The 23,548-nt window shown below is 37.5% G+C and overlaps 1 protein-coding gene across 2 annotated transcripts in view; it reads right to left on the reverse strand.

The window, feature by feature from the left end:
• GMDS (GDP-mannose 4,6-dehydratase) overlaps positions 1-23,548 on the reverse strand; it is a 414,967-nt gene that overhangs the window by 321,626 nt on the left and 69,793 nt on the right. The gene's annotated exons all lie outside the window — the stretch shown is intronic.

Here is a 23,548-nt window from a genome sequence, read left to right on the forward strand (position 1 = left end):
ATGAAAACATTGGTTTTCTCTTCTTCGTGCCCTTTCCCCTCTTCTACACCTCCATCCTCCTAAACAAAAGGCATGGAAGAGGAAGAAAACTATTGCTAACCCAAGTTACTGCTTTGGGGAAAAGTAAAGACAGGCAAGGGAACGAAATATTCACTCATCCACACAGTGAAGAGATAACATCATGTGGAGCACCATACTGACCTAATCAGATGAGCATTAATTGTGCTTGTACGGCTGAGGCAGGACAACAGTTGCTTCCAAGTACCATCAAGAAACACACTTTGTCATATGGCAAAATTACTCTTTTCCAGATGTTAAAATGGAAGTCTCTTTACAATATCTCTAAACATGTATAACTTTCACTTTGCACATTAAAGGCAGCTTTAATATGCAGCATTCCAGTGTATTAATAGTAAAATCATACTTCTCTAAACACAACAGTTTTGGCTGATGCCTCAGTATCATTTTGTCCTGTTAAGAAGCTTATATGTTCTTGTTCACCTGCCATGGTCCAAAATACCTGCCAGAAACTTTTCTTGTTCTCTTGGCCATATTTTTTCATGAATGAATTCACCAGTACATTTCACGGTGATGTTTTGTTTTCAAATCACAAGCATAAAATTGTTTTAAATTTCCCACATCTCTCTTTATATACACAGAGGTTCCCTTTACTCCCTCTTCTCATATATATAAGTTGGCAAGACAGGGAAGGGAGTGTTTGTTTGGTTTTTTTTTTTTTTTTTTTCAGTTAGCTGGTTGGTTTTTACTTTTCCCATGCATCTGTTGTGGTTTTACTCAAAGTGCCAAACATTCAAGTAAATTGCAGAGCAGATCATTAATACTGTTACAAGATTACTGCTTATTTGTAGAGAAAAAAAAAATAAAAGTACCCTGACATAAACTGAGTAATATCAGAAGACCTAAAAAAAGCATTTTTCTAATGAAAGGAAGGTGTATGTGCTCATCTTACTGCCACAGAACTATTTTCTTCATACCAACTTGCTCCTTAAACAGTAAGTAATGTTTTGTTTTGATTTTTGCAGCTGAGTGAACTGTATTAATGGTTTCTGCCAAAACAGAAAGCTCAGGGGAGGAACTGAAGTCCTAATTTATATAATCAAAATTAATTGGTAGTTTATATCTTCAGGGATTATAACAGGTCATTATATTTGATTGAAGACAAAGGACAAAACAAAATTTTTAATTAAGGTTTCACATTTAGTGGTGAAAAACGTAAGTTTTAATGCTTTGCATTTTAGATAGGCACATAATATCTCTGTGTTACAGTTAAAAGGGGAATCGGTGGGGTGGAAAAACCTCCTAATTACATCTTCATGAAATGAAGCCAAGTGACAAAGCAGTTGCTGCTGCTTATTATATACAGCTGCTTGGCTATATTGAATTAATTCTTTAGCACTTTGATTTTCACACCCTGGTTTATAGGCCTCTGATGATCCACAAGCTCAAAGTTAACAGTCTACAGGACCAGATCTCATTTAAGTGTTTTTAATTAGAAACTCAGCAGAAATACACACAATCCTCCATGGAAAAGGCAAAGGGTAAACAGTGCCCATTGGTACAAATGCCATGGGAACCACTGTCTCAGCATGATGTTAAAGGGCTCCTGAAACAATAAATACCAGTACAAATTTCACCCAGTAGACTGGCATCAGGATCTTAGTCACCTGAAATTTAAGGAAGGGTTGGGCTTTGTAGCAGATATCTAGGAACTGCTTTTCCAAACCACCCTAATAATAGTAGCAGACTAATTGTCTCTTGTACACCAGACTAACGGCTGGATACTGTCAATGCCTCCTCAGGTCCAGTGGAAGATGGGATCAGCAACAAGCCAGGTATGTGGGAAAAGCTGTGCTACTCATTACTGGCCTCCACAGAAACACCTCACAGGACTATGGATGCCCAGTTATAGAAAGCCCCTGTCCCTCAGGAACATTTGCAGCAAGCACACTAACATTCAACCAGAGAAAAATGAATCAACATCCAGCAAGTTCCAGCTGCCAGCTCATCACAAAATTTTGAAAGTGATAAGATTATACCCAGAGGATTAGGACACTAATTTTAAAACAGCCTCCAGTTTGCCCATACAGATATAAGACAGAAAAATGCTTGTTCCTCCATTTCATCTCAGATGACTTGTTTAAGAACATTTTGTCTGCTGTGTTCACACGCCTTTACCTTGGTGTCATAGCCAGGGAAAACCCATAACAAACTCCTCCTCATTCATGGAGATCCATAACAACAGCAACTTTTTTCAAAGTTTACAAAAAGACGGAATTGTCACTGGAACAGACAGTGAAGATGCAGTGCACTTTCATGAGTAGCCAGAGCAAGGGTAAATTGAGTAAATCAGGAGCTGCGACTTTTTTCAGGAGTTTTTAAAATTTTTTTTTTGCCACTTAAAAATATACCAACCCATTTCCAAAACCCACAAAAGCAGAAGAACCCTCCTATGGTACTGTAACTCTGCAGTCCTGCAATTCAGTTCCCTATTGCTCAATTAAAATCCATCTTTAGATTTAAAAACAGTTCCAGTTTTCTTCCTTAAGGTTCCAGGCTTACCTGAGTTACCCAGTGCCAAACTGTTCTACTGATCTTTTGAACAGTAAGAATCTTACTACTAGACAAAACAAGATGAATCCTGCCACCAGAAGTGTATTCAAGGGTATTTCTAGCCACAGACTTTCCAGTTAGTTATGCTCTTCCCAAAGAATTAATCAAAATGTGTTAATCCATCTGTGGAAGCTTGATGTCACAGTAGCTTTTCTGTAGGTTAGAAGAACAGAAACCAGACTGTCTGCTTGGTCAGTCTTCTTGTGGGATCTATGCATCTGTTTTTGTATAGATTTGTTGAATCCAGTTGTGGCATTAGGCAGCTACCTATTCCAAACCTCAGGTTGCAGTCACACTGCTCTCTACACTCTCATCCCAAAGCAACAACAACATCACCAGCAACAGCCGGCAGCATCTTCTCAAAAAAATATTCTAACTCCCAGATGGGCTGAGAGGAGGTTCCTAACACATTTTTGCTCTCATGGCTTTAGAACTTCCAACAGCAGGACAAAGGCAGTGTTGGTGGCAGTGGAAAACCAAGAAACCGAGTCAGGTCTTGCTAAAGATAAGTTTCTTCTTTGCCAGATCAATAGTGAGTGCAGAGGTGGAGTAGTGCTGGCACACCTTCTGCCTCAGCTATGTCTTCCCACAGCTAGGTGGAATGAGATGGTAAGCATCTCCAGAAAATTCAGAAACACTCCTAGCACCTCAAGATGGCACAGACTGGACTCATGAGACTGGAAAAAACAGCTAATTTTAAACTTTAATTTTGGAGCACAAAGTAGCTGCTCATAAATGTGTTCACACAATACCTCCAACATTTTTTATCTGCAAGTGCATATCTTTAGGAAGTGACAACTTTTCCAACTCTAGGAACAATTGTCAAGGTTTGTTTTTCCTTGTTTAATTAATCAGGATACCAAGATCCCTCATTTTCCATGAAAAAGGATTTTTTTTCCTTTCTTTTCTGATGATACAATCACCTCCAAAATATTTTAAGGTTTAAGAAAACATTTTAACATTTGGGTAAGACCAGCATAACATATCATTTTTATAAGCCAAGAGCTGCCTACATAGTGAGCACTTTATTTGGAATTTTGTTAATAGCTCACCATCCGTACCTTACCGAGTCATTGCTACTGACAAATAACAAGGAAAGGAACACTCAAAGATTCTCCAAGAATCTTAAGAGATGTTATGAGAAACAAAATTAAAAAAACCAAAAACCAGAGGCTTTGTTCTTCAAAGTCTGAGTCAGCTTTTGTAGATGTACAGCAATTGCTTGCATACTGCAAACACAAGAGCCAATGACAATAATTTTCAGTCTATTTGTATACACAATAAATCAGTGAAAAAGAATCCTAACAAAAAGACAGGACTTTATACAATGAATTTCAAGTATTTTAACAAGCGAGCATTGCACTACCCTGAGTATCAGAACTTCAGCTTGGTCTCACTTCCCAACAGACAATGGCAAGGGGAGAGTTAAAACTCAGGACTGCTACTTTTAGCCTTGTGTTTTAGCCATTAGAACATGTTCTCTACTAATCTCATTTTTGTTCCTAAATATTTTTTTTCAATAGTGTTGATTGCTCAAAGGCTCCTATCTGCAGAACTCTAATGAAACTACAAGAAGTTTTTAAACTTAAGGTTGAATTATCAAGTATTTTCAGGATATAGAAAGCAGGAAACAGCAACACATTATGCAATACAGCCATTATATACTGCCATAATAAATATTTAGAAATTCCAAGACTCTCTAAAGAAGCCTTTCGTGCACAGTATCAGCATTCATCCCTTCAGGGTGTAACATGCAGACTGCTTCTCCACAGGGAATTTTATCTTATTTCATTTTCATACTGCATTCCACCTCTATGTCGCCAACCAAATTGTTTCCTGTTTTATTGTACAGAAGACCAAGAAAACGTTTAGTAGTCACTATCTGCTTTTAATGCATACTGATCAAATTACCTAGGGCATCTAATATATCTGTTGTTATTTAAATGTAGGAAGTCAACTGGGTCACAAAAGGTCCAAAATATTTTATTTTTACATCTAAATTTTATGCCTAATATTGAAAAAGATTTTAACATCTATTAGAATTGCTTTATTTTCAAAGTAAAAACCTTTGATTTATGTTTTTATGATTATCAATTGCTTTGCTCACTTAAGAAAGAGCAGTTTCACTTAATTCAGAAGGTACCTTTTTAATTTCATTTTTCAAGAACGGCACTGCAGCCTTGACTCCAATACAACAATACAGTATTATTATTAACACTCGCACAATCTTCCCTTCAGAAAAGGGACTGTTTCTCTAACTGGATATCATGAGGGGAAGCTAGGATTTTTAAGACTTTTTTTCAAATAAAGTTATATCAGAAGAATAATTTTGTTAAATTTCTCTATTCTCTCATCAAATCTTAAACAAAAATGTGTTAAACCCCCCTAAGTTTAATTGTGATTAACTGAGTTATAGAGGCTTCCTACATACTAGCACTGTTCACTAGACCAAGTAGCATCTTAACAACACATTAACTCATAAGGTTTGCCATACCAATATTATACAAAAGCAACAGAGCCTTAATGGCAGTAACTTGTGGGTTTGATATGTATGATTCACAAATAGCCAATAAACATGAACTGGTAACTCAACAACGTATTAGTTAGCATGTTACTTTAAAGTAAAATGGAAATCACAGCTCTCAGCGCAAAAAGGACTTAAACAATCTCATGCTTGCTCTGCACTAGAGATGGTTACAGCAAAAGTGTTATTTTTATGTCTATGCTTCTGAGAAGAGTCATTGTCATCTTGACTGCTTGAATTAGCAATTACTACTGGTATATTAAACAAAACCATGTCACTGGCTTATAAAACAACAAGTGTTTTGCTTTCTCTTCAAGAGAAAAATACCAGTTCTCCTACTGACACTGCTGAGGGAGGGAGAAACCATCCTTCTCTCCTCCTGTGAACAGATCAGGCTCTGGCCATGATCAGGAACACATCAGGCAGAGCACTGATCTAACCCAATACAGCAAGTACTGCATGCACCTGTAACACAAACCCAGATGTCCACTACTGTCCCAGAGGAAAAAACCCCAAACACCTCAACATAGAAGTCAAAGCAATAAAAACAAAACCAGGGGATTTTTTTTAAAACAAACTAAAAAAAACCTCAATCCCCTTGATCTTGGGGTACAGCCACATCATGACTTGATCATGCTATTAATAGTGTCTGACACAGTAAAAACAGTTATCACATTGCAAAGTCTGAATTATTCCCACAGAATTCATCACTTGAAAAAGTCTAAAGCATTTATTTTTCCAGAACAGTTCTATAAACATAACCTAGTCATTAGAGCACGCAAGCATACTTTCTAAAGTGACCCACGCAATACCTGTTAAGTCTAAATGGCTGTAACACACACATTCTGGCCGGGAAGCACACGCACTTCTGAGACCAGCCCACCTTTGAACCTCTTCACTGTAGCTTATTCTTTGAAGTAGGAAACCATAAATGGAAGTTGTTGCTTTCTTCACTTCACATACAAGATGAAAGGTCCTCACAAAAAGCATGTCAGATGCCACAACAACAGATCTCACATGAAAGGCAGCAAAAATAACGCAGAGGAGCTACAGCTCTTGTCACATGGAACTACAGATCTATGCTAGCAGCACAGCCCAAAGGGACACAGAAACACACCATCCTACCTTGGTGATGGAGTTAAATGCTGATGCTTTTCACTATGAAATAAAGCCAATTTTTAAGAGACAGGTGGATACTCTGCTCTGCACAAGTTTGATTCCAATGAGCTAGCTCAGGGAACATCAGCCTCTTAGCTACAGATATGCTGGAATATGCCTCAGAAGTGTGGGGTCTCTACAGGAAGGATTTGAAAAAAGTTAGACTTTTAGATTAAAAGATTAAAAAAGAGGACGTTTTAGTTTTAAATATTATGCACGAAGACACTCCTGGTTGGGTGTAAAAGAGTAGAAAGGTAGTTTGTATCCACGGTCAGCTGCTCAGTAAAGATCTTATGTTATCACAGGTAAAGCAGGATGATGGTTAGTAGGTGGTGAAGCAGCCTGAAGGCAAGTCAACAAATTACACCCAACTTTGTTTTCAGCTTTGAGAAACATACTGTAACTTTTTTTTCCTTAAGTTAAAAATTTTACAATTTATAGGCAAATAATGAAGAACCCTCAACCAGGGGGAAAGCAACTCCAAATCCAGTGCAGTAGACCTTCCTATTTACAAATTTTACAGTTAAAGACAAAACCTTAGAATCAAGTTCAGAACAAAGCAAAAATGAAGAATATTAACTTTACATGTACCTTCTTATTAAAAAATCCCAAACAACAACAACAACCCCCAAACAAAACAACCAACCTAACAAAAACCCAATGAGAAAAATACTATTCCTGTATTACTGCAGAGGAGGTTGTAGTTTCTGTTTTGGCTTGTTTTAACTAGAAAGCCAAAATCATAGCAGCATTACAGCAAGCAGGCTGTGTTAAAAGCTGTAAGAAGGAATCGAAGCAATATTTTGCTCAGGTACCAACACCAGCTGCACAGCACGCAAGCTTCTGCATGCTTGGGATCTTCCTCTTCTGAGCAATACCTGAGAAACATACAGGAAAAAATAATTCCACAATCTTCTGTGACAGTAACCATGCATGCTAAAAAAGAAAAAAAAAATCAGGTGGCACTTAAAATATTCAACCAAATTTGGAGTATTTGAAGGTGACCCTGCTTATTGCAGAGGGGTTGGACTGGATGACCTTTAAAGGTCTGTTCCAACCTAAACCACTCTGATTCCATAATTTTATTTAATACACAACCATCATCACCTCCGTGGCCTTCTTCCCTTCCTCATATCTACATACATACAAATACAACTGAACATTCCTGGCCAGGGGACTATATAAGCCTACAGCTAACTTGTACTCAGATTTGACAGATGTACACATTTTTTCATTTTAAAAATTGAATTTAATTCAAAAATTTTGTTCCTCAAGAACAAAAGTTCCTGGAGAACTTTTCTCTTCCAGGAGCAAATAGCACAGTCTAGGATCTGTCTCTTCCTAAGGACTGTACCTAATGATCTGTGGGCATACAGCCGTCACAGAACTCATCCTGTGAAAGGTGAGGCTCATGTCTCTCGGGATGAAGCCCAGATATGCCTTTAGTAAACAAGTCAAATATTCTCAGAGTTGACTTGGCATCAAAAGGAATATCTAGCTCAGGGTGAAGACACTCTTCACATAACTCTGAAAGTTATGCCAGCTTCAGCTTTTGCATACTCTGTGCTGGCGTAGTTACAGCGAGCTGCGGTCACAAATCACTGTAACTGAGAATGCGCCTGCAACGTGCTGCACAATCTTCTGATGCAACTTTAGTTTTTTTAAGCAATCTGACAAAACACAAATACCCTGAAAAAGTATTTTCTGTTCTCCATCATCTTTTAATTATACTGTTCTTGCCAGCTGCTTTATCTGAAAGCTGATTTTGACTAGACAGATAAACCTGCAGAATGGTGCTGTTCACATTTGCCCTTTTTGTTTGGTTGCATTTTTGTTGGGGGTTAATGTTCTGGCTTTGGTTTGGGTTGTGATTTTTTTTTTTGGGGGGGGGGTTGGGTTTTTTTTGGGTTTTTGGGGAGGGGTTGTTTGGGTTTTTGTTTGTTTTGGGGTTTTGTTTGCTTTTGTTGGGGGGGTTAACTTTGGTGGTGTTTTGGGGTTTTTTTGGAGGTGGGCTAGTATTTCTACCTGTATAATCTCATTGGTCCCTGCAACTATATTCAGAAGAATTCCAAATGGATTCAAGAAGACTGACACAAAACATTAGCCCCAAGGAGCTTCCATTTACATTTAAAACCACCTTGTTGGCAACAGAATTATTTAGTGATGAGGCATATCATGGAAAATGTATAACAGGATGTTGATGGGGGTTTTGTGCATGAAACCACCACTCAGAAAGCATTATCCCCACACTGAGTCTTGCTTTGATGCTTGCAGAGCATTTATGATTTTCTATTTTAAAAAAAGGTAGTGTTCAGATACCCACTCTTAGTCCTAAACATGAGATAATGGAACACTTTCCTAACTTGCTCTGAGAGCAGGTTTATGTAGAACACCAATTTTTGTCAAAGTAGAAACACAAAATGGTTTGGGATGGAAGGGACCTTGTAGGTTACCTAGTTCCAACCCCCCCACTATGGGCAGGGATAATGATGATTGCAAAATTCATCCTACTGGTTTCATTCTGTTTAACATACAAATAGGTGACTTCTCTCCCATGTGTATCCTGTATCCCCCTTCCCACTAAGGAATTCAGACCTGAAAAACTAACCAGAAGCAAGAGTGAACTGCTGCAGATCACTGAGCTTTCAGTATCTGTATATTTTGTATTTTTACATCTTATTATTGTTGTAGATAGTTCTATCCACTAGCCCCCCTGGGATAAGGTTTGGCCTATTTTTCAAGAGCAACTTGAAGATTAGGAGGTGGGAACAGATGGTTTTAGTCAAAGCCCTTTAAATCAGTTCCAAAGTGTAATATTTTCACATACTCCCCATGCTTACCACCCATCCAAAAAATAAAAAGAACAAAAATCAAAAAGTGACAGAAAAGGAGAAAAAAAGATGAAACAGCTTAATTTATTCGGTCTGGCTTTTGTACTTCAACTTGGTAAGTTTTAGTATGTAATAAAACACCCAATCTACTGCACTTGTATCATTATCATTACATTTAGCACATGACATGACAAATACTTAAAATCTTTAGCATTACTAACATACAGAAAATACCTTTGATGATATTCCAAGTAATTAATCTGTGCCACACAATGCAAGCAAGCCTTATAATGATGCAGTTCAACATGGATGAAATGTGGTATCTAATAATAACAATCTAATAAACAGTTAACAGAGCACTCTTTTCTGTTATCCTCTTCTTAATAATTTGAAACATCTTTTGTATGACAGTTTCTCACACAGTGCTATAATGAAACAAACCAGGGAAGAGAAAAAAAATTAGTTAGGAGATAACATACATCAGATAAACAGTACAAAACAGGAGTGCAGTTCGTGTAGCCTTGAGATTTCATGGCCTGTCAGGCAAACGATTTCTCATTCAAAACACAGCATTTTAAAAATAATTACTATATGTTTCCATGTTAAGAGAAACATAATAATTAGAATCCTGTCAGAGAATTACCATTTCATGAAGATCCTTAAAATTACAATCATTGACAAAAATAACTATTTCCCAATTGCCCTCTTATTTTCAATCATTTTTAAAGCATAGGGTTTTAAAACTGGCTCTATTTATGTAAAAGGATAGTCAAAGACAGCAGTACATGTACTAATAACAATTTCAGTGGACAAAAGAAAATGTGACCAGGCCACCATAGATTGTCTGACGAAAAAAAACCCTAGAAACTTAAGTTTCTCCTTATTTATAGCCTATGCTTACAAAAAAACATCATCTGTGCTCAAGTTTTTAAATTAATCCACCCTCATTTATAGCAAACATTTTTAACTACAATTTTATAGCATACTGACTAAAATGATATCTTAGATGAGCAGATTTAATTTAGTGAGTATATAGTTTCTGATTTTATGTAAATATAATCAGGTTGTACAGATTGCTTCATACAGGCAAAAAGCTAAAGAAAGCAAAAAATTAGCACTAATTCATGAAGATCAAGAACCTACAGGAACCACCACCAGCACTTTGCAAATACCAGTCCAATTAAAGCTAAGAAAATGCACATCAGAAAGCTTAGTATTAGTGGAAGTGAATCAAATATATACTTCCACTTAACTATTTCACTTAAACTATGGCCTGACGTTACAGCACAATACTGCTGTCCAGAAGAGATGTTACAACCACAGCAGAGCCCACTTAGGGCTTGGAAGATACGTGGAGAAGCATCCTCTGTGCTGGAGGCCTTGCCACATACTCAATACAGCAGGTAGAGATTAACACACAAACGAACCCAAGGGCACCTCAGCACCTCAAAGGTGTCTAGTGACAGCCAAATTCACTCACACCCACGTGCTCTCTGAGATGTTCTTCTCAAACTCGTAGGCGTACGAACGAAAGCTACTTCAAAAAGACTAAAAATTACTCGTGACTTTTTTTTCATAACATTTAATGACACTATGGAGAAAGTTCCTCTTCAAATATTAAAGGCAAAGTGTTCATCCTTCCACACCCCACAAAACCAAAAGTGCCAGCTTATATAAAAAAAATAAATCTAACCATAAATTAAAAGTTAAAGTACATTTAAGTAAGTTTCAATTGCTCCCTTGCCTTGAAACGTAATTACATTTTCAATATATTGTCCTCGTAACCTTTAAGTCTTCAAATTATTTATACTCCATGGCATTAGAAAGCCACGTTTCACTTTGTTAACAGTGCACTTTGTGAACATGTTAGCATCTAACAGTAAATATGCACGTGTAACATATCATTAAGAAAGATACCCCTCCTATAAAAATATTAGCATTTGCTTAGAAAAGTCAACTTTAATCTATACTTGCTGACAGAGAGGATAATATATTGCAGGCAATTCTGTTTTATCAATGGGTGTCACTATATTAAACTTTCTTTTGCTTCCCCTCCCCCCTATTCTTTTATTTTAAAGCAAACCATTCATGGATTAAAAATATTTCAGCTTTATTAAGGAAACCACTGATTCAATGGAAAAATTGCCCTGTGAATGAGGACAGGTTTTCATACTAGATACTGTTACATGGACTTTTCAACCATTAAATTGCAACAATATTACTGTTCCTAGATTGCTAAATCTACACTGATACTATCATAAATAACTTCTATTGATCAGTTGCATGTCGTTATTGGGAAATTTTGACTTCAATGTGAGTTGATGCTAATCGTCAGATTTTCAATTGTTTATTTTAAACTGAAGCACTGGAGAAAAAGTTCAAATCATTTGTTTTGATTTATTCAGTAAAAATAAAGAATACCCTACACTAATATTTATAGAGGAATTCTAGTTCAGTACCTTAACCACAAATGTAAGGCAACGAATTACAAGTAATAAACTACTTACACAATTTAAACACAGTTAACAGTAGGCGGATTCTCTGAAAACCACCCAAAGTTTGTCTCCAACTGACTTGTATGACGATCTTTTAAATCCTAATTAGCATTCAGCATTTACAGGCCAAATTTCTAATACATATTCCTTATCATTATAAGCTATTAAAATAATATAATGCAGAAACATATACAGTAGTTGCATTATAAAATGCAACCATTCACTGGAATTTGCAGCATTCAGTAATGGTGCATCTAAATGTGACTAAATGAAAATGCACAACACCTAGAAACACTGGTAGCTGAACAAAATCAAAGTATTAGACAGAGTACAGTAGCAAAAACCTGCAAGCATGAAATACTCCCAGGCATTATAAAGAACCCCTGCCAGTGGTGTTGAGTTGCCTTCAGATCACACCTCATGGCAAGTCAATCAGTTTTTTTTCATTAAAAGTATTGCAACCAGCTTCAGGAACATCTAGTACATGGAAAAAAACCCAAACAAAACAAACCTGAAATGTTTTACAGAATTCCCTACATAGTACTTTTGAAAGTAATTCTCATTTATCAGCTATTTACATACTGCATTGTTTCAATTAAGTTGTAACTTTTGAAATCTGCAGGAAGAATTATATACCTTTTATTTCAGATAAACTTACAAAGACTGCTACTGTAATTCAAGTTTAGACATGGAAGAGATAACAGTATAGATCAGTATCATAAAAATCAGCATCTTACATTATCCTCTACTCAACACAAGTTTTAATCTATTTTTTTCAGTGGAATTGGGATTTTAGATAATGTGCATTTAGTAAACTAACTGAGTCTTTTACTAGCTCCAAAGACTTAGGTATGCTGAATGTATGCAATGTTTCAGGAGCATTTTTTAGAGCTTTGCAATTAAATTTTACTGCCCAGCTAACTAAATACATAGGTTGCATATGCCTTGTAATTAAAATACATACTTTCTGGAGGATGTTCTTTGCCACAGTGGAGTTTTAGAAACAAATCAAAGGAAAAATATTACACCAATATAAAATTAGAAAAGCTCCACAGAACTCACAGCTTGTTACACAAACACACACAGAGCCTAAAAAAAATTCAAGAGTATTAAGCATATTAAAACCTTTAAAGCAGTGCTTAAAGCTTCTAGCATCCTTTAATTTGTTTTTACATCCTTGTTTGATGCTGTAGTCTTTGTTCTGATGCTATGCCAGTGAAATTGCATCACCATGAAGCAATATTATGCAAGAACGTCTGGCTAAAATTAAAATGCTATTTCTCAGCATCACATACTTACAGGAAAAATGCAGTTCAGACATTCACAATTCAATTATGCAAGCCAATATATTTGGTAAATACTTAATGAAAAAGAGGGTAATGGAAAGCTCGTATGCATAGTTGTATAGGAAGATAAACCACCAGACTACTCCTGTTGCTGTAGTTACTCTTTTGGAGTCCAAGTCTATCACCAAAGATGCTCAATACAGCTCCACTTCGAAAAGCTGGAGCACTAAAAACTATTTGAAATCGGGGAGTTCTTAATGTAAGGGCAGACAGTAGTGGATTGTTTTTTAAATGAAGCTTTTTCCAAATAATCAGCTATTACATAAAACACACCTAACCTCTACAAAACAAGTTGCATGTTAGAGCACAAACACTGATCAAGATATCCTTTCTTTCCAGATCCGAGTGTTTTGCACGAGCAGGGATAAGTTCCTATGTTACAGTTCTTCAGTGTCTAAAGAAAACCAAGAAATTTCCTAAATAACTGTTTCCTGCCTTATAAAATGTAACACAGCATCATCACAACAAGATTAAACTGCAGCAACAGTCTTTAAACTGTCCTGATTCCTAATTCAGATGGAGTATCAATAAATACCAGATGTACACTGTTTACAAAGCAAACAATCATCTCATTCACAGGAGACACTCAGTTAAGATATAATATTATCTACAGGTTCCCTCAAGATTTTTGCTATAAAAATAAAATCGAACACAACATCAAGAGATCCTAAACATCCCAAAATAACAACTTTCACTTTTTCCTAGCCATAAAATTTATTAACAATAATGAAGTAGCAAAAAAAAGTCTCACTACAGTTCTGTAACTTATAAACAAATAATGTTTCCTCTTCCTTCAATTTCTAAAATGCTCAAGGAAAAGTAGAAACTTGTGCCCATGGATTATTGTAACAGCGGAATTGATCTCTGTTCTGTCACTCCTGGCCACACAGCCATTCTAAATCATAGAGGTTCAGTGAGTTTGACTGCGCACATCTCACTGCAACAGTTCTTTCACAGAAATGTTTTGTGTGATTTAACTTTTCTCAATGCTGTTTTACACACTAAGAAAAGAAAAGAAACCATATTTTACTGCAGAAAATCCTTTATTTCTCTTGCTTTGCATGCCTGTAAAACACTGAGAAGCTTTCAGACATACAGCCCATTTCTTCCACAGATGAAGGAAGTCGAGAGGATATACATACATTTTTGAAGCTGCATAAACCACAAAGCCAAACTTGCACAGAACAAAGAACAAATCTAGCGTTACTCAGCAAGGAGACTGGAAACATGCACACACACATACACCCCGACAGTGCTAATGAAACTAAAGGGAAAAAAAGAAATACTGCTTTGTTATGCAAATACACCATTTCAAAATTGAGAAAATTAAATGATGTCATTCAAGCTAATATCCTTACCTCAATGGAAAAGTGGCAAGAGACAACACCACCCCTCCCTCCCCAGCAACCCCCTTGCAAACATTTCAGTGAGGTTTGGCTTCAACAGCAGTCTGTAGCATTTAGCCCCAAGAAGATTTACTGAGCGAGTTTTGGAACTGCTTATTTTAAAAGTTTGCATTTGTTCTGCCAATGTAATTCATCTAGACAATCAGTGCAATTCATGTATTATTGCATAGTCACAGATTTTTCATAGCTTCCATTTCTAGTGTTCAGAACAGCAACTTAGTAAACGGTTTGTAAAAATATAAAAACACAACCATGTTATTTCTTCCAAGAATTTAATATGTCTCCATGCAAGCATATTCAGAGACACAAGGAAAAAGAAATTTAAAATTATATAACAAATCTAACATTTAGCAAAAGAAAAAGTGTATTAAAATAGCTTCATATTATTACTCATCCAAAAAATCACATGCATTTCCTTAATTTAATAGCAGTGCTTGGCTGGTGTTCATATGGCAGATATTGCATATAATTGTTACACCTGGATTTTTCTTAAAATTGCCACTTTAAGACATTGAAGTATAATAAAGCCAGAAAATGAATAAAAACCCCAAAACACACACAGACCTGCTCATTCTTCTGCATGAGCAGTAATTTAAGCACAGTGAAAAAGCTCTGAAAGTCAGAGCTATTGCATTAACACTTTCCACAGGGTATGATGAACGATACTGAAAATCACCTACACTCTTGCAGACCTGTGTCACCCTCCAAGCTCAGTAAACTGCAGCAGCTAGCACGATTTGCAACACTTCAAAGTGAGTAAAATATAATTTTCTTTAAACCCATAAAAAATAAATTACACAGTGGTTTGGGTTTCTTAATAGCTTGATGAAGAGGGTGAATGGATCACTAAAATATCAAATCTGAGGAAAAGAAACGTAATTATATGAGAAACAAGTTCTTATCAAAACAGAAACCTGCCAGGTATCCCCAAGTTGCTGCAATAGTTTTTCAGGCAGCTGGGTTAAAAAGCACATTTACAGAAAGTAAACCCTTAACGAGGTCTATCATAAATATAAACAGTAAAGCTAATGCTCAGCCAGGATGGTTGCACTCAGAGCTGTAAGAGAAATAAAATATGTTACAAATTCAAGATAACACCCCATATTGACTTTTCTAGCCTTGACATAATTTCTAGACCTATCATGCTATACTAAGATATTAGTTGCTATACTAATTACTACTAATAATAATTTCTCCACTTCTTTTCTATCTTTCTACTATGACATCTTAAAATCTGAGGGCTTGAGCAATCACTGACATCAAAGCCTTCAATTCCACCTTTTATTTTGGGATCGCCCTACCCCAAAATTTTAGATGCAGATGAGCATACAACAAAATATGTTAATGCCTATGATGACTGCAGCTATTTTGCAGCCATTAATTTTGCACTTAATAATACTAAGCCAAACCCTGGTCTAGTTTTCTTAATCAAACACTTCTAGAGACAGATCTGCAGCTTGACCCATTTTAATAGCAAATCTAATTTTGGGGATAAGAGTAGAACAGACTGCAGCTCTTTTCCTAAGAATGCTGACATTTAAGTAAACCTTACCAAAGAATGCTTGCCTGATTGAGGACTGACATTTCCTTTCTCTAACTCACTTAACTAAAAAATAGGCTTTCTGGCCAACTCCTACAGTACCCCAAGGCAGCTGTATATCACTTTCAGTTGCAACTTGTGAATACTTTCTTTTTCTTTCTGTCTCTTTATTTTGACATGCATATTATGTTAGCTGATTTCAATCATGTTGCATGAGTGGATGACATACCTTAAAAGATTAAGTTTTGCCACCTGGGACTACTCCAGAAATTCAGTACTTTATAGCATCTCATACCCTTCTTCATCCTCTATGCGCCTGCACTATCAATAGTAGCTTTCTTCCCTATTTTATGCCTAATGACAAGTCTTTCAAGGCTGCAGTTGATACAAGTCAGCTTGAAGTGTCATTCCCCCCCATTCCCATTACAGGATGGAGCTGCTGCATTGTGTACAACTCTCTGCTGCCATCTATTTGACACAAGAAATACAACGCTGTGAATGCCACAGCTGGTTTTGCCTTCCCTTTCCCCCACCTTTCTCTTCCCTTGCAGCAGCTGTTAGAAGAAAACTCTCAGGGAAGTTTTTGATCACTCCTCCCTGCTCATGCCCAGAAGCAGAAACCACTTTTGCACTAAAAAAAAAATAGCTACAATAACAGCAGAGATTTGATTATTGCAAACAAAAGTAGAATTTTATGATATACCACTCTTTTCTAAAAAGGGAATCCAAATTAACAAACTTCCATTTATAGGCCAGCTCTAAATAAAGTCTGCTTTAAAGCAATTATTTTAAAATTTTCAATTTAATTATGTAGCAGCAGAGCTCCCAGGGAGCTTGATTTCTGCTGGTATCCAGACTTAACGGGGGCCATGGTGCTGAACGAACATGGATTCACCAGCTGTCCCCCTTCACTACACCAGACTTAAAATTCAGAAGTCAGTTAGGAAATCAAATCACAGAGCCTCAAAGCAGAAACCACACACAAAGCATGAGATGAAGGAGGTGGTACTTTATCCGTCATCAGGGTCACAAAGATAAACACCACTTCATTCATCACAGCATTCAGCCTGCTTTGTATGTGACTGCACAACACAAGAACAGCAGCTGAAAAAGGTCCCCAGCTTGCATTCGTGAAATATCATGCAAGAGACACCCGCTGAAGCCGCAAAAAACCTCTAAAGGAATCCATAATCTTCAGTTACAGATCCACGACAGTGTACATTCTGCTCTTTAATTACTAAACCATACGGAAAAGTCCTGTCTCAGGGCTCAGTCTGGTCCTTTTCACATCCCTGATTAAGTACTACTTTTTTTTTTACATGGTTGCTTTCCCAATACACTTAAGTAACATATTTGTAGGAATGTGGTTCAGCATTTACCCTGGAAATGATTCACAAGATAAAACAGCAAAATGAAACACTAAAAAAGCGCAAACTTAGCAAGCTTTTCACACAAATTATAAATAATGTTACTGTGATTCAAAAAAGCATATGAACTCTTGTGCATTTTTCTATAGAGAGGGAAAGAACACCTTAGCTCAGAGCAAGAGTAGGGAGAAAAGGAGGGGCTTTGTTGCTGTAGGGAGGGTGCAGATAAGGAGAAAATGAGAGATGTGGAATAGGAGGGCACAGAGGCCAGCAGCAGAAGTTATGAGAATTCTTCTGTAGTATTAAAATATACCCATAAACATAATGCCTTAATTTTCCAATTGGTATTAACATAAATAGCACTTGGTTTGGGGAGCAATTTGTTAATGCTTGTATTTACTAATAAATACTAGTACCACTGAGTGCATTATTCCATTGTTCTTTTTATGTATTCATAACATTTGCAGCCATAATACATATAGTTACCTATTAATCTGTTTAATAAAATTAATAGTTGCATTAAGTTCTTTACTAACACTTGGTTTTAAATATATTTAGTCTGACAATACAAGCTGCAATTACCAGATTGTGTAAAGTTGCCATAAATATTTAGTGGACCAAGTGAAGAGACATATATAATTCCAATTGTTAACTATTACTAGAATTACCTTTCCTTCCAGGCCACACAGAATCTGTTCGAACAGGTACTGCACATATTATACTAAAAACATTGCCCAAAATATTTTAAGTGTAAAGCTACCTAAAACCCAACCACTCAAAAGGAATTAGATTACTTAAAGAGTTTAAGGTGCACACAGCAAAACAACACATATAAGAATTTGAAAGAATCACTCAAGAGGCTTATTCTGCCCTCTGGTGCACTCCATCCCACAAGGACACAGCATCCTGCACAAAACCCAGGAAAGTATCTGAACAACCCCAACACTCTGAAGTTAAAGCAGTTAAAAGGGTGTGCTGAAATAAATTAAGACAGTTCGGCACCCTGCAAGAAAATACCCTGTATAATACCAGCATGAGCAAAAGCACCGAAACACTCTGCAGGATAGAAGGTAGCCCAGCTAGTTTTTATTCCTCTGTATTGACAGCACAGAGCCTAACTGTCCTGCCTCAGGACCAGGACCCCACCATCTAAACCCCTGTGCAAATATAGTATTTGCTGGTTAATAGAACAATTTTCCAGCGAGGTTGTGCTCACAAGGCTGGTGTTACGAGCTGCCACCACCAGTAACCAGATGACAGGAGACTGACAGGTACCCGAGCACACCACAGAATGTGGGGCCACAGGCCCACGCAGGGGTCCTACGCTAATCAGTGGCACCCTCGGGCAGTAGGCTCCATAAATATAGCCTGATAACAAAAATCAGGTTTGGAAACTCAGTGTTTGGCTAACAAATTGAACAGCCATACATGCTAAAATAGAAGCAATTTGATATCATATTGAGACAATAAAATATTCTATAAAGCATAGCTGTAAAATTCTCTAATGGCATGAAATTAAGGTCTGTTAGGCGTATTTTTTCCTGTGAATAAGTTGTACTACATTTCTACAGAGTATTGCTAATATTCTTTAAAATTAACTAGACTAGATCTTGTTACAATGAACAGCCAAAATTCTTGTTCTATAAAACATACAAAAAATCCATTCATTTTCTCAGAAGCTGTGAGCTTCTGTGACATTCATAAGTTTAAAACCCATGCTATAACATAACAGCATACTGAATGATAAGAACCACAAGGTACAGTACATAAACCATGAATTATGCAAGCTGTAATGAACAATTATAAGCTTTGTTACTAATGCAATACTGGCAAAGCTTTACAATTAAATGCTTGAACTTTTTAGCCTCCAGTTTCATATAAGCAATATTGTATTAAATAATAAAAAAAGAAAAATTTAAGAAGTCTAAATGCCCAACAACAACAAACACCATTCTTTGCCATCAGAAAGCACTGCAGGATCAGAACCAAACTGCGTACATACAGTTAGCACATAAAAACAGAAGTAGCATCATTAAGATTTACTTGTTAATGATACTCATGTGTGATAAAAAAAAATCCACCCAACAAATTAGAGGAGCGTTCCTGTTTAACACATGGACCACATTATCAAAACCCATCTCCAGGGCAAAAAGAATTATTTTCAGAATTAATCTGTCAAATAGACAATGACAGCTATCAGAAGAAGCTGTTTAGCTTCAGTGTTACTGAGATACGTGAAGCTAAGGAAAAACAAATTGAAGTGTTTCCAGCTTTAATAGAGAACTGTTCTGTAAGAAGGTCACATTCCCAAACCTGGCTATTGAACAGCATGAGGACAGACTTTGAAAGGATCCCAGAACTCTGCACCCAGACTTCAGTACTCAGTTCCATGCTGTTATTTAACGCCTTGACTTTGTTCATAGCTAAGCAGTCACTGTACATGTGCAGTGATAATGTCTTCATGTGAGACTGCCTCAGTGTTTCAGCTACACTATCTGCAGGGTTAGAAAAGTGATGGGGGAAGAGTACTGCCCCTACAACATCACTGATAAAACCTGCAGGAGAGAGTGAGCAATATATATTTTTAATTAGCAGATTCACTTGTGTACTAAACAGGAGGATGCCCGCTTCCACGCCATGTTCCAAACACTGCTTTTTTTACTATAAAGTTGCACAGCACCATCTCCCCCCAGCAATTATCACAGCCACAATTACAGCTACAGGAAGAAGCATCCCATAAAAGACTGTGATAGGAAATGAAAAAGATGACCTGTTTCCCTTATGGTTCATATTCCTCAGACCACGAGGAGTCTGGGGATGCAAACAGTCTTTACAATGTTACATAGTAGTAGATAAGGCTTTCTTCAGATAATCTAAGAAAGCTCGTACTCATATATCCTGGTCCTCATGGGTGAATTTCACCATCCTGGTATCTGTTGTGGGAACAACACAGGAAGTGCAAGCCAGGTTTCTGGAGGGCATTGATAACCTGACGTGGGTGACTCAACAGCTCACAAGGGGAATGCTATGAACAGAAAATTACAGTCAAGGAAGAACTGGTCAGGGTAGTCTTAGCCCACAAAAGGCTGAAAGACTGGAGCATCTGTCATAGGAGGAGAAGCTGAAAGAGCTGGGGTTGTTTAGCCTGAAGAAGGCTCAGAGGGTGATCTCTCTGATGTGTCACCTGATGAGTGGGATGGGGAAGGATGACTGAGACAGACTCTTCTCAGTGGTATTCAGTGACAGGAGGTGAGGCAATGGTCAGAAATTGAAATACAGGAAACGTGCCATTTAAAAATATGAAAAAATTTGTGGTGGCGTGTGCTGGATTTTTACTGCAAGAGTGAAGAAACTGCACAGGTGAGGAAATAGGTTGCTCAGGAGGGTGGTGGAATCTCCATCCTACTTAACACTTGACTGGGCAAAGTTCTTTGTAACCTGCTCTAGATGACTCCACTTTGAGTAATGGGGCTGGACTAGACAGACTCCAGATGTCCCTTCCAAAATTCAACCATTCCACAACTCTGTTGAAATTATATGATGTAAACTTTTGCTTGTGCACTTCAAGTTTCCCCTCTCGGTAGACACCCCACTTTCCCACCAACCAGCATGCAAGCTACAACTTCAGGATGGAGTAAGAGCCAAGGGTGAGCACAGACTTTTGCATAAGTTGGAATTTTCCTCCCTGGGCTCTGAAGATCTATGCACTACACCTAAACTGGACCAGGCTATTTAATATGTGTCTACTAGGACAGCAATAGCCATAAAACCAGTCAACATTTAACTGCTCAGATGCTGAAAAAGTTTCACGTGCTAAAAGCAAGGTATCTTTTACTAAGGTTATACTGCCTTTTGGATTTAGGAATTTGTCAAAAAATACTTGCCAGCTTCACCAGTTCAATACAACTCAAAACAAATAAGCAAAATTTTAGAGTGCAGTCAAACACTGATGAGATTATCTGTCCTTCAAGAAAAAATAGTTACAACTTTATATCTGTGTTTGTGCCTCCTCTGAAAGACTGTGCAAGAAGAGACATTTATATCATTTTAGACAACCCACATTTGGATAATTGATTTTGAAGACATATCAACGGAGGGATATGAATATACAGTTATGGATAACAGAATTTGAATTAAGCCATCTGCATGCTACTATATAAAATGACAGATAATTATTTAGAATCGATATACTGTAAACACCCATAAAACCAAATTAAATGAAAAACAAAACATGGTCAGTTCACCAGATTCCCAAAGAACTAAAATTCAAAGCAGGAGCACATATAAAGACTGGATAGAGAAAATGAGGCTGAACTGTTTATTTAGTAACCATGAAGTGAATGTGCTACTGTTTTCTGACCATCCCATGGTGAAGCCACGGTGCAGAGAGCTAATCCCTGTTTCTCACCAAAACAGACAGGAATGCACACTGGATAATTTGTTCCTACTGATGATATCATTCTGTGAAGTTTACTGTTTTTAATAAGGAACAAGTTTCAGTCTTCTCTCACTTTCTCCCATGTACAAGATCAGATCAGCCTCTCAGTGACCTACTTTATGAGTCACAGTCCTCACTATTTATGATTCAGAAAAACGTCTTCTCTGACAGTATTTCCCAGACTACTGTGGGTTCATTCCAAGAACCAATTTCATCTTCATTGGTTTCCTACAGGAAACCAGATCAACTTCCTATGATTTTATTTTCCTTCATTTCAGCATGGCCTACATAAACTAACTGGAAGTGAGAGTGATAGAAAACTTTATTCTGCATAAACACAAGCCAATACAAACACCACCAAAAAAATCCTGAAGACGTCACCAGTTCAAAGTGACCAGAATGTGAAGCAAGCTAAGATTAGAAGTTCTTCTCCCTCCTTCTCCAAACATGATGCACACAAGCAAACCCAGTAAGTTTATATAACCACAGTTTAATGCTAACAGCTGTTCAGGTCTCTGGTGACGACATTCACCTGAACAGATGGTCAAGTTCTACTCCCTCTTTCAACACTGGGAATTGTTTTAAAATGGTAAACTCTGTTGGACTGTTTGTAAGTCCTGCCAATAACACAGTCAAGGCCCCCAGCCACCTCAGTCAACAGACTCGGGGTGCCTACCTTCTCTCCTCAACTGCAACAACAGAAGTACTACTGGAGATGCTAGGAAGCAAGCACACCTTGAAGAAGTTCATCTAGACTTCCAGTGGGACTGCTAACATTGCCTAAGCATCAGCCTGCTGCATCCAGGCCAGCTTCTAATAGAGCCATTTTCATTGTCCTCCGGGACACATTAGATTTCCAAAAGCCAAGACTCAGTGCCAGATCTGCATTGGCTCAGAATCACAGAATAGTTTGAGCTGGAAGAGACCTAGAAGGTCCAACTCTTAAGTGAATGGCCCATATGGGAATCAAACCCACAACCTTGGCATTATTAGCCCCATGCTCTAACCGAGCTAATCATGCAGTGAGGCATTTGGGGAATAATCCTTCCCATATCCCATGGCAGAATCATCCAAAAATCTATAGCAGCAGCAGCACTAGCACCACTATTATACCCCTTCCTTCCTGCCCTCCCAATGCTGCCACCAAGCTGTGGCAGCTGGAGCAGGCATCTGGAGACAGATGATGCTAGCATGGTACTAACATTCTAGTCTCAAACTAAGTGGGACAAGTAATTTCCACAGAGATTGATATACAGTGAATCAATTCAAGAAAAGGGATGCTGGGACACCTAGCTGTGGACTGAAAATACCCAGCATAGCTTGCTGGCTCAGATTTCTCTCTGCAAAGCAGCAGTTCAGTTATCTTCTGGACCATCTTCTGCCCCTAGACTCATACAGCCCTGCTGTTATACTGCAGTATGTGAGCTAATAAACCAGACCTATGTTTAACATAGATAATTCAATCATGTAAGCAAATTAAAAGCAATATCATTTTCATTTCATGCCGGTATTCCGCTCTGTGTGTCGTCAATAAGTGCAGTCTTCCAATGGGATTTCCTCCTGCTGTGTTTCAAGGCTTACAGAGTGATAGGAGCAACACGCTGCTTTTGTGGCAAGGCCTACTTAGAAAACTAAAGCCAAACTGATTCTCATGAGGCTCAAATGAAAGCACACTTCTTACCTCAGAGAGGCCAGGGAATATTATCACTTTAGAATGCTTACACATTGCAAACAGTAAGGACAGGACATATGACTGATGCACAATTTATTTCAATGACAATTTGCTACCTGAACATCAGCTTCAGTTTGTAA

This window comes from Corvus moneduloides, chromosome 1 (genome assembly GCF_009650955.1).
Source record: "Corvus moneduloides isolate bCorMon1 chromosome 1, bCorMon1.pri, whole genome shotgun sequence".
In the NCBI taxonomy this organism is placed as follows: domain Eukaryota; kingdom Metazoa; phylum Chordata; class Aves; order Passeriformes; family Corvidae; genus Corvus; species Corvus moneduloides.